The following is a 7,972-nucleotide window of genomic DNA, read 5'->3' on the forward strand; positions in this document are numbered from 1 at the left end:
AAACAGTGCCACAAGCAAGGCTGAGTATACTAATACTCAGCAAGACTGACCCGTCTCCGGATATAACATAGTCCGATAACTAGACATGCAAGGCTTTTTTGGTTGGTAGGGTTTGTTTGCCAAAAATGCCGCTAAGTGTTGATCCTTACTTTCAGGTTTTACTTAGCCAGATTCTAGTGGAATTAACCATTCTAAATTTGCAACTAACTCTACTCAAACATGGTAGAGCAACCATTTAATCAACCAGCAGTATTTTCATCATCATATTCCACTTGTTACTCTATGTGACCGAAATTATTAAGCAATCTCATGCCGTGAGAGGCGGACGATTCCGAATCGAATTTCAACCTGGCCAGGGGAACCTAGACCACACGCATGGGGATTGACTTCGCTCCCGCCCACGCTACTTTTCCCCTTTCTTTCCAGTCCGTGGATCCGGAACACCCTCCCCGACTACAGAGTCCGACCACTCTGCACCCGTACGTCGCGACATAAAAATAAACCCTACTTCTACCAGGAGGGTGCGAGATCGTTCCACTCGCCGGTCCAATCAGGTACTTAAGCTTACCGATTACCATATTTCTCGGTATGTGGCTAGTACTTTCAAACGCTTAACGAAATGAGCCACACACCTCGACCTTAGCCATTTTTGACTACACCAGCGGGGTATCACAACTACACAACCCCGCCCGTTGTCCTTACATTTCAACAGGAATTAAAGTCAGTACAATTCCTATTTGCTCGCGAGAGGCAGAAAACCACTCGACTTCTACCGTACCTATTTAGCATGGCAACTAGTCGATAGAGAGATTCGGTATCAAACATAGGTTCCTATGGATCATGCATCTAGGGTTTTCGATCAACGCCTAGAGAACTTAAATGCAGAAAACCAACTATTACCATACATTAATAAATAGATAGCAGAATGATAATTCGGAAAAATAGTGGATTATGCTCCGGGGCTTGCCTTCTTGGGCACTGTCAGGCAGAAAAGCTTCTGGGGCTTGGCCCAGGTCTTGAGACAAGTTAGTACAGTTCAAGGAGACCTCCTGATCCGCACGAGAGTCCGCGGGCACCAGTTCGTAGTCACCGTCCGCGAGATTAATCGTTTCTATATGCCATGCAAGATTATGAGTTATTCATGGATAACAATTTCTTTCCTTCACTATAAAGTTGTAGTCCAATGAAAGTTAATTTAGTGACGATTTCACTTTTCAATGCATGGGCAAACGTTTATAGAGTAGTAAACATAACTACGTTTGTTCATAAATGGGTGGGGTTTTGGGTTTTCATTTTTAATTTCAACACATAGCATGCTTTCATTCTTTCTTAACAACACAACTACTAAAGAGCTAGTGATGAAACACTAAAGTAACTCAGATCCAAATTTGAACATTCATGGTATAAATTTCAGCATCTACCATAGAGCAAAAACTATAACTATTCATGCAAATGGATTACTCTAGTTGCTTCATCTTTTTGTACAGAATGTTCAACATGGGTTCTGGTGCTGCAAATTTTATGGGAGCAACTTCACAGCATATACTCAGCAATGAAATTTTTCCAGATTTTATACACTTATACAGCAGAGGTGATAAAAAGAATAAAAACAGCAAGCCATTAACAAAGATTAATTCTACATAAAGTTTTACTAAGGATTTGATTCTCAAATTTTTACCAGAGACTAGTCCTGAGTTAAACATACTCCAGAAAAATTTTCATGATTTAACTCACTATGATAATTTAGTTATTCAGTTAACTTAACATGAGTTTGCATAAATTTCTCAAGATGCATTTGACCAGTATTGCATCTGAACTTTTTATCACAGGTAGAACATACTCTAAGCAAGATCATGCCCAAAAATAATGATCAGAAACATTGTAGATTACTCAGAACAAAAATAGTAAATCTAGCCCTAAGATGCTAAGCATGATTATTCGACAAAGCCAAACTCAGTAACTGCAGCTCAAATTTTTTTTGATAGGAACACAAAGCTAAAAAGAGACTCCAGAAATAAATATGGATTTTTCTGAGCATAAGAACTATATATGAGGAATTAAGTTGATTAAACAAGCATAAATCATGGTATATAGCAAATAAACTCTAATAAATCTGAAATTTAGGTATTAATAGTGTTTTAGTTTTACATGCACGCAGTAAAAATTCCAGGGCAAGTTCATGTGCATATTTTCCAGAATTAAATCAAGAAAGCTAACAATAGATTAGAGAATCTTGATTGTTCCAACATGATAACTGTTTTGGGTTGGTGTCATCTTTTCACTGTGATCTTAAAATTCCATTAGTGATAACATATCCAAAAATCAAGGTCATTTGATGAGCAGAACTTCATGAACATGCATAAGGTGGTTTTCTTAATCTTTTCCCTAGATTAAACTCGGTTGAGTTTCTGCAAATGTGAATGTTACAAAATTTGTAGATCTTGTTACAAGGAATCCAAATCAGTTGAGTTTGCATTTTTCCGATTTTTCTGTGATTTATTTCGCATTTTAGGAGTTCACTGGTATACACTGAAAAACTTGCAGAAACACCCTTAAATGAAAAAAAAACAAATTACAACCGGGTCCTTCGCCGGCCTTCTCCGCCGTGGCATCTTGCCGGTGGTGTTCTGCGGTGCAGGGCTTACCGGGGCTGCCACGGGGAGGCGCGTGGGAGAGAAAGGTTCGAGGAACACCTACCCTGGTCGACGTTCGAGCGTTTGGTGCACGGGTTCAAGCTCGTCGGTGTTGATGGCGGGTCGGTTGTTCGGTTCGCCGGCGCTGGAGGCGAAGGAGGGCTCGGGGTAGGGGAACAAGGCGTGCACGAGCACCACGTGAGCTCGTGGATGCTTCTGGGGTAGCTGTCGGGCTCGGTCTCCTTCGGAGCTGGCCGGTCCGCGGTGAGCCCGAGCTCGCCGGCGGCGGCGCAAGAGGGGAACGGCGTCAGGAGGGGGTTTGGGTTCGATTCCGCGCACGTGGAGCGTAACTAGGAGGTGGAGAAGCTTCTGCAGTGGTCGGAGGGGGCAATGTGGGGCTGGGCTAGCCGGCCCGCGCGAGCTGGATCTCGGCGGCCATGGCGGAGCGGCGGGGGGAGGAAGAAGAGGGAGAAGGGGCGCGACTGTGGGGTGCTAGGGGTCTTTATAGGCCAAGGAGCTCCTGGGGGAGGAATGCAGTGACTGGGGGCGGTCGATTTGGCCCTGGGCGACTCGACGGCGAGCGGGCGGAGGAGGCAGCGGCGCGGCGCATGGCGGAGGGTGTCGTGGCGGCACGGGGAGCGGCCTGGGACGCGTGTGCGCGCGAGGAGATGCCAAGGGGCGGGCCAGGTGGCGCTAAACGGTTTCCCCGGGTCCATTTGGCCGTGGGCGCGCGGTGGACGAAGTCCACCGGCGGCGTACGGCGGGCGGCGCGAACAGAGCAGGCCGCGGGAGAGAGATGGAGATAAGGGCATATTTGTGATTTCTGAAAATCCAGGTACCTCTCGGTAAACTAAAATTATCTCCTACTTGGAGGGCTCAAATGGAAAAGTGTTGAATACCATTTTTGCATAACTTTTCAAGATCTACAACTTTTGTGTTATGCAAATTTTCGTTTGAAACTCACATTTTGAACTATTGGTACATTTGCATATTTGCACAAAAGGACTTTAGTTTTATTCAGTTTTTGACTTGATTTTGGCTGAAGTTCAATTGAGCACATGTCAATTGAAACACCTCTCATGAGCCAACAAAAATTTTGTGCACATTTTTGAATTAAATTTTGAGTAGCTTTTCACTCCTTTCTCTTTTTCCTTTAATTTCTTTTGTATGATTTGTATTTTATTTGGTCCTTTCTCTTTGAATTAATTTCTCAAATTTTTATTTTAACTTTAACTAAGGTACATTGATTGTATTTAAAAGTACTGACACCTGAGGTGTCACAGCCGCCATGTCTCCTCCGTCGCACTTATCCGCGCGGCCTATCTCTCGCTCGCTCGCTCACGCTGCTCTGCTCTGCTCTGCCTCGCTCCTTCGTCGCACGCCGCAACTGCGCCCTCAAATCCGCCGCCGTCTCCGCGCTTCAGGCCGGTTCCCCTCGGCCCCAGCACCTCTACCACCCCGCGCACCTTCCCGTCGCTTCGCTCCACCTTGTCGTGCCTCGAAATCGCCTGCCGACGATGAGCCCCGAGTTGCCAACGCCGCCGTGAGCTACTCCCACGGTGAGACCTCACCTCCGGGCTCGTTCTTCTTCGATTGATGGCACAAATAGCATCGTTCGGCTCTCGCGTAGCTCGTGCTCACACTAGATAAACGAGTTCGCCGCTGCCATGACCGGGTTGCGCCGAGTTGTGCCGCCGCCCGCCATGGCCGCTACGCCGGCCAAGCCTGCCTTTGCCGCCACGCCTGCTTGCCTGCGTCGCCACATGTGCGCCGCGCACCGCCCCTGCGCAGCGCCGCCGAGCCGCCTGCTCCGCGTCGCCTCGCCGTCGAGCAGGCCACGGCACGCCACCACGGCTTGCGCCGCCGGTCGCCGCCCCCGTCCCCCCTCCGGCCACCCACACGAGTGCCCGAACCCATGCACGGGTCCACACGAGGAGGAGTTCCCTCGCGGCCGCAGCAGCTCGGCTCACGCGGTGGCGGAGCTCGTCCGCGTCAAAGGCAGGGGAGAGGGAGGAGGACAACAGGGTAGGTGGGTGGGCCCACGGGATTAGACAGACGTGGCACTTTTTGCGATCCATGTAGACAAAACCATCACCGCGTCAGCTCAATACCGCCCAAAATAGAACCAGGGTATGAATTGCTCCGATTTCGGAAGTTCGGGGTCTGATTTAGATGGGTTTACAATTGGGAGTCAAAATTAGACTTTGCGAAGAGTTGGGAAGTCAAAAATGGACTTTTTGCAAAGAAAAAATAGGTCTTGAACTCACGGGATTGTGTACCCCCGCTGACAAGGACGGCAGTGGGAATCACAATCACTGAACGATGAATCCAAACGTTTTTATTGGAATTATTATCGAGCACTCCGCTGTTTTCTTTTTGTACACCTCCCCGTGACTTTTGTTTAATTTATTCCAACCACTCCATTGTGCTAGTACGATCTTGACTCATTCCGTTGGACAAAGAGAAACGCATCTTCCTTGTAACTTGTGCTTTGTTTTGATATATTAATTCATGTAGTACTATCACTTTTTTGGCACACCGAGACCTTATTTATTTAGATGTACCGTGTAAAATTTTTGAAAGAAAATTTTTACACATTTAAAATATTAGTATAAAACTAATCACAAAACTAATTACAGAACTCGTCTGTAAACTACGAGACGAATTTATTAAGTCTAATTAATTCATTATTAGCATATATTTATAGCAATTTATTGTCTAATTATGGTCTAATTATGCTCATTAGATTCGTCTCGTAATTTACGAGCAAACTATGCAGTTAGTTTTTTATTTCGTCTAGATTTAATACTCCATGCATGTGATAATTTTGGAATTTTGAATTTTACATCTAAACAAGGCAGAAGATAGAATAATCTGCTGTAAATGTCTTTTGCAGCCTATCTCTCAAAGTTGGCTCAACATTCAACCTGCTTACAGTCTTTTAGGCTAGTCTCAATAGAAGTTTCATGATATTAAATTCTATGTCACATCATGAATTTTGCTGACATAATAAGGAAAGGGAAAAAGAGAGTTTTATGAGATGTGGGAGGAATTTCATCACCATAAAATCAATCTGATACAGTTATTTAGCTTTTAGTTTAGGTAACCGCATCATGAAAATGAAACTGTTCACTGAGACTACCCTTGTAATACTTGCTCCGAACAATAACGATAGTTACGGGAGTATATTAACCACTGTAGTACTAGCGAGCAGAATTAGAATATCAGATAGTGTAGCATGTCATAGCTAATGACTTTGAAATATGCTTTTCACGTGTTTTCTCATCCATCACTGAAGCAGTCCTTTGGGATGGATTTTTTGGGGGCACAGTAGTGCTGGACCAAACACCAATGCCCTAGCTTTTTGTCTCATTGCAGCACGCCAGCACCGGTCCCTGTGACTAATCAACCCGAGAAAACTACTGCTAGCATGTACGTGCTACAGTACTGATGAAGACTAGCTAGGCTTGAGAGCAACGCCGCTGGCTACCTACCGGATAATCTGATGACGCAATCAGAACTAACCCTAAATTCCACACACACTCTCTCTCAAAAAAAAAGAAGAAAAACTATAAATTAAGAAACTAGTAAAGTCTGGCAAGGGATCTCGCTTGGCTTAGGTTTCGGTGATGAGGACATGTACAAACCCCGACGAGGTCAATCACTCGATACCATTATTCCAGTTATCAGGTTTCCTTCTTTTCCTTTTTGTTTACCTCATTACCCATCTCGGTAAAAGAAAGTTTATTACCACACCGGCACATCTTGACTACAGAGTGGGCGAGCAAAGCTTGGCCTTTTCGTACGCCGTTGTCGGGAGATAATTGCAATGCAAGTTGGTGCAAGCTTTACATGTCACGGTGAGAGAGCAAGCAAGCACAAGCAAGCAGCCGGTCGAGTGCTGAAGCTAGATCTCGATGGGATCCACCCAGGGACACAGCTAGCTCGACTGACTGGATCGTTAAGGGATATCGTATCGTACAAGTCGGCATCGTGAGATTTTATCCATCCCGCGAAGAAAGGGGTTCGATTGGTGATGGGGATTGTGCGGGAGAAAGAAGAAGACAAGAGAGCCGGAGAAGCAGGGACGGTGATGGGTCGAGGCTCGAGCTCCGTGACGCGGTGACGGCTGCTCGTCGCCGGCAGCTGCTGCGGCCTAACCTTTCCGAGGAAAAGGATCCCGCTATCCCAGTGCGCGCTCCAGTCATTCATGCCGCTGATGAAGCTTTTTTTTTTCTTCTCAAGTTACATTTTTTTTGTTCGTTCAAAAAAAAATGTAACTTTGTTTTGCAACAACACGTGATGAGAAAGCAAAGTTGCCTCGTGGGATATATAGGGTGTGCCTGCTTGTTTGCAAGATTTTTTCAATCACTGGTTGCCTCGTGGGTGTTTGAACGCAAACCTGAAACTTTTTCTGTTAGCTATTGTCATGTGGTCACTTTGGACCTCACGCATGCAGAAGTGGAAGGTGCTGTTGAAAGCTACGTACTGATCAAGAACGAACTGGTGAATCAGATCAAGGGGTGGGTGAAGTCTTTTGTGGAGAAGATCCGAAGTAGACCCCCGGAGGACGACTTCCTTTAGTCTGGCTGTGTCTCTCTGTTGCTGGAGGAGTAATTAATTGCAGGTTTCGAGTGTGATCTTTGCGTAGCTGTAGTTTACTACCAAGCTCATCCGTTTCCAAATACTTGTCACTTTTGACCACTTTATTTGTTCCAAAATATTTGGCACTTCACGTTTCCCAAAATATGATTTCCTATTTTGTCCTCACAAGAATATTATAAAAATGTTGTAGAAATACTAAAATGTACTTTTGCAAGGGTATTTTGGTCCTTTAATGCTTAAAAGTTGAACTGTCTTGGTGGTATCCGTGTTTTAGTCAAAATTGCCAAGTACTCCTCCACCTTGGTAAACGAAGTTGTTTTTCGGACATCGACACTGCCTCTAAAAATAATTTTGACCACCATTTTTTTTTTCTGTAAACAATTTATAAAATACAGTAAATATATTTTTGAACGAAACTACATTTCAAGATGAATTTGCTTACATTACATCGCTTTCATATTTTCAAATTAACCTAAAAAATATTTATAATTAAATTTTAAAATATTTGACGCATCCTTTACCGACAAGACGGAGGGAAAACCGAGGTTATTAGTTTATTTTTTTAATCTTTTTCGGTGCTCGCGGAGTAGCTCTCTCCGTAGAAGCTGCGGCTGTGTGACGGGGCCGATCGATACGTCCGGTTGACCACGTCGTCGATGGATCATTGCGCGTGACGGCTGGGTCGTCACGCAGCTGCGGTGACGGAGCGGGGAGCGGGGAGCTCAGCTCACAGT

This window comes from Panicum virgatum, chromosome 8K (assembly GCF_016808335.1).
Source record: "Panicum virgatum strain AP13 chromosome 8K, P.virgatum_v5, whole genome shotgun sequence".
NCBI lineage: Eukaryota > Viridiplantae > Streptophyta > Magnoliopsida > Poales > Poaceae > Panicum > Panicum virgatum.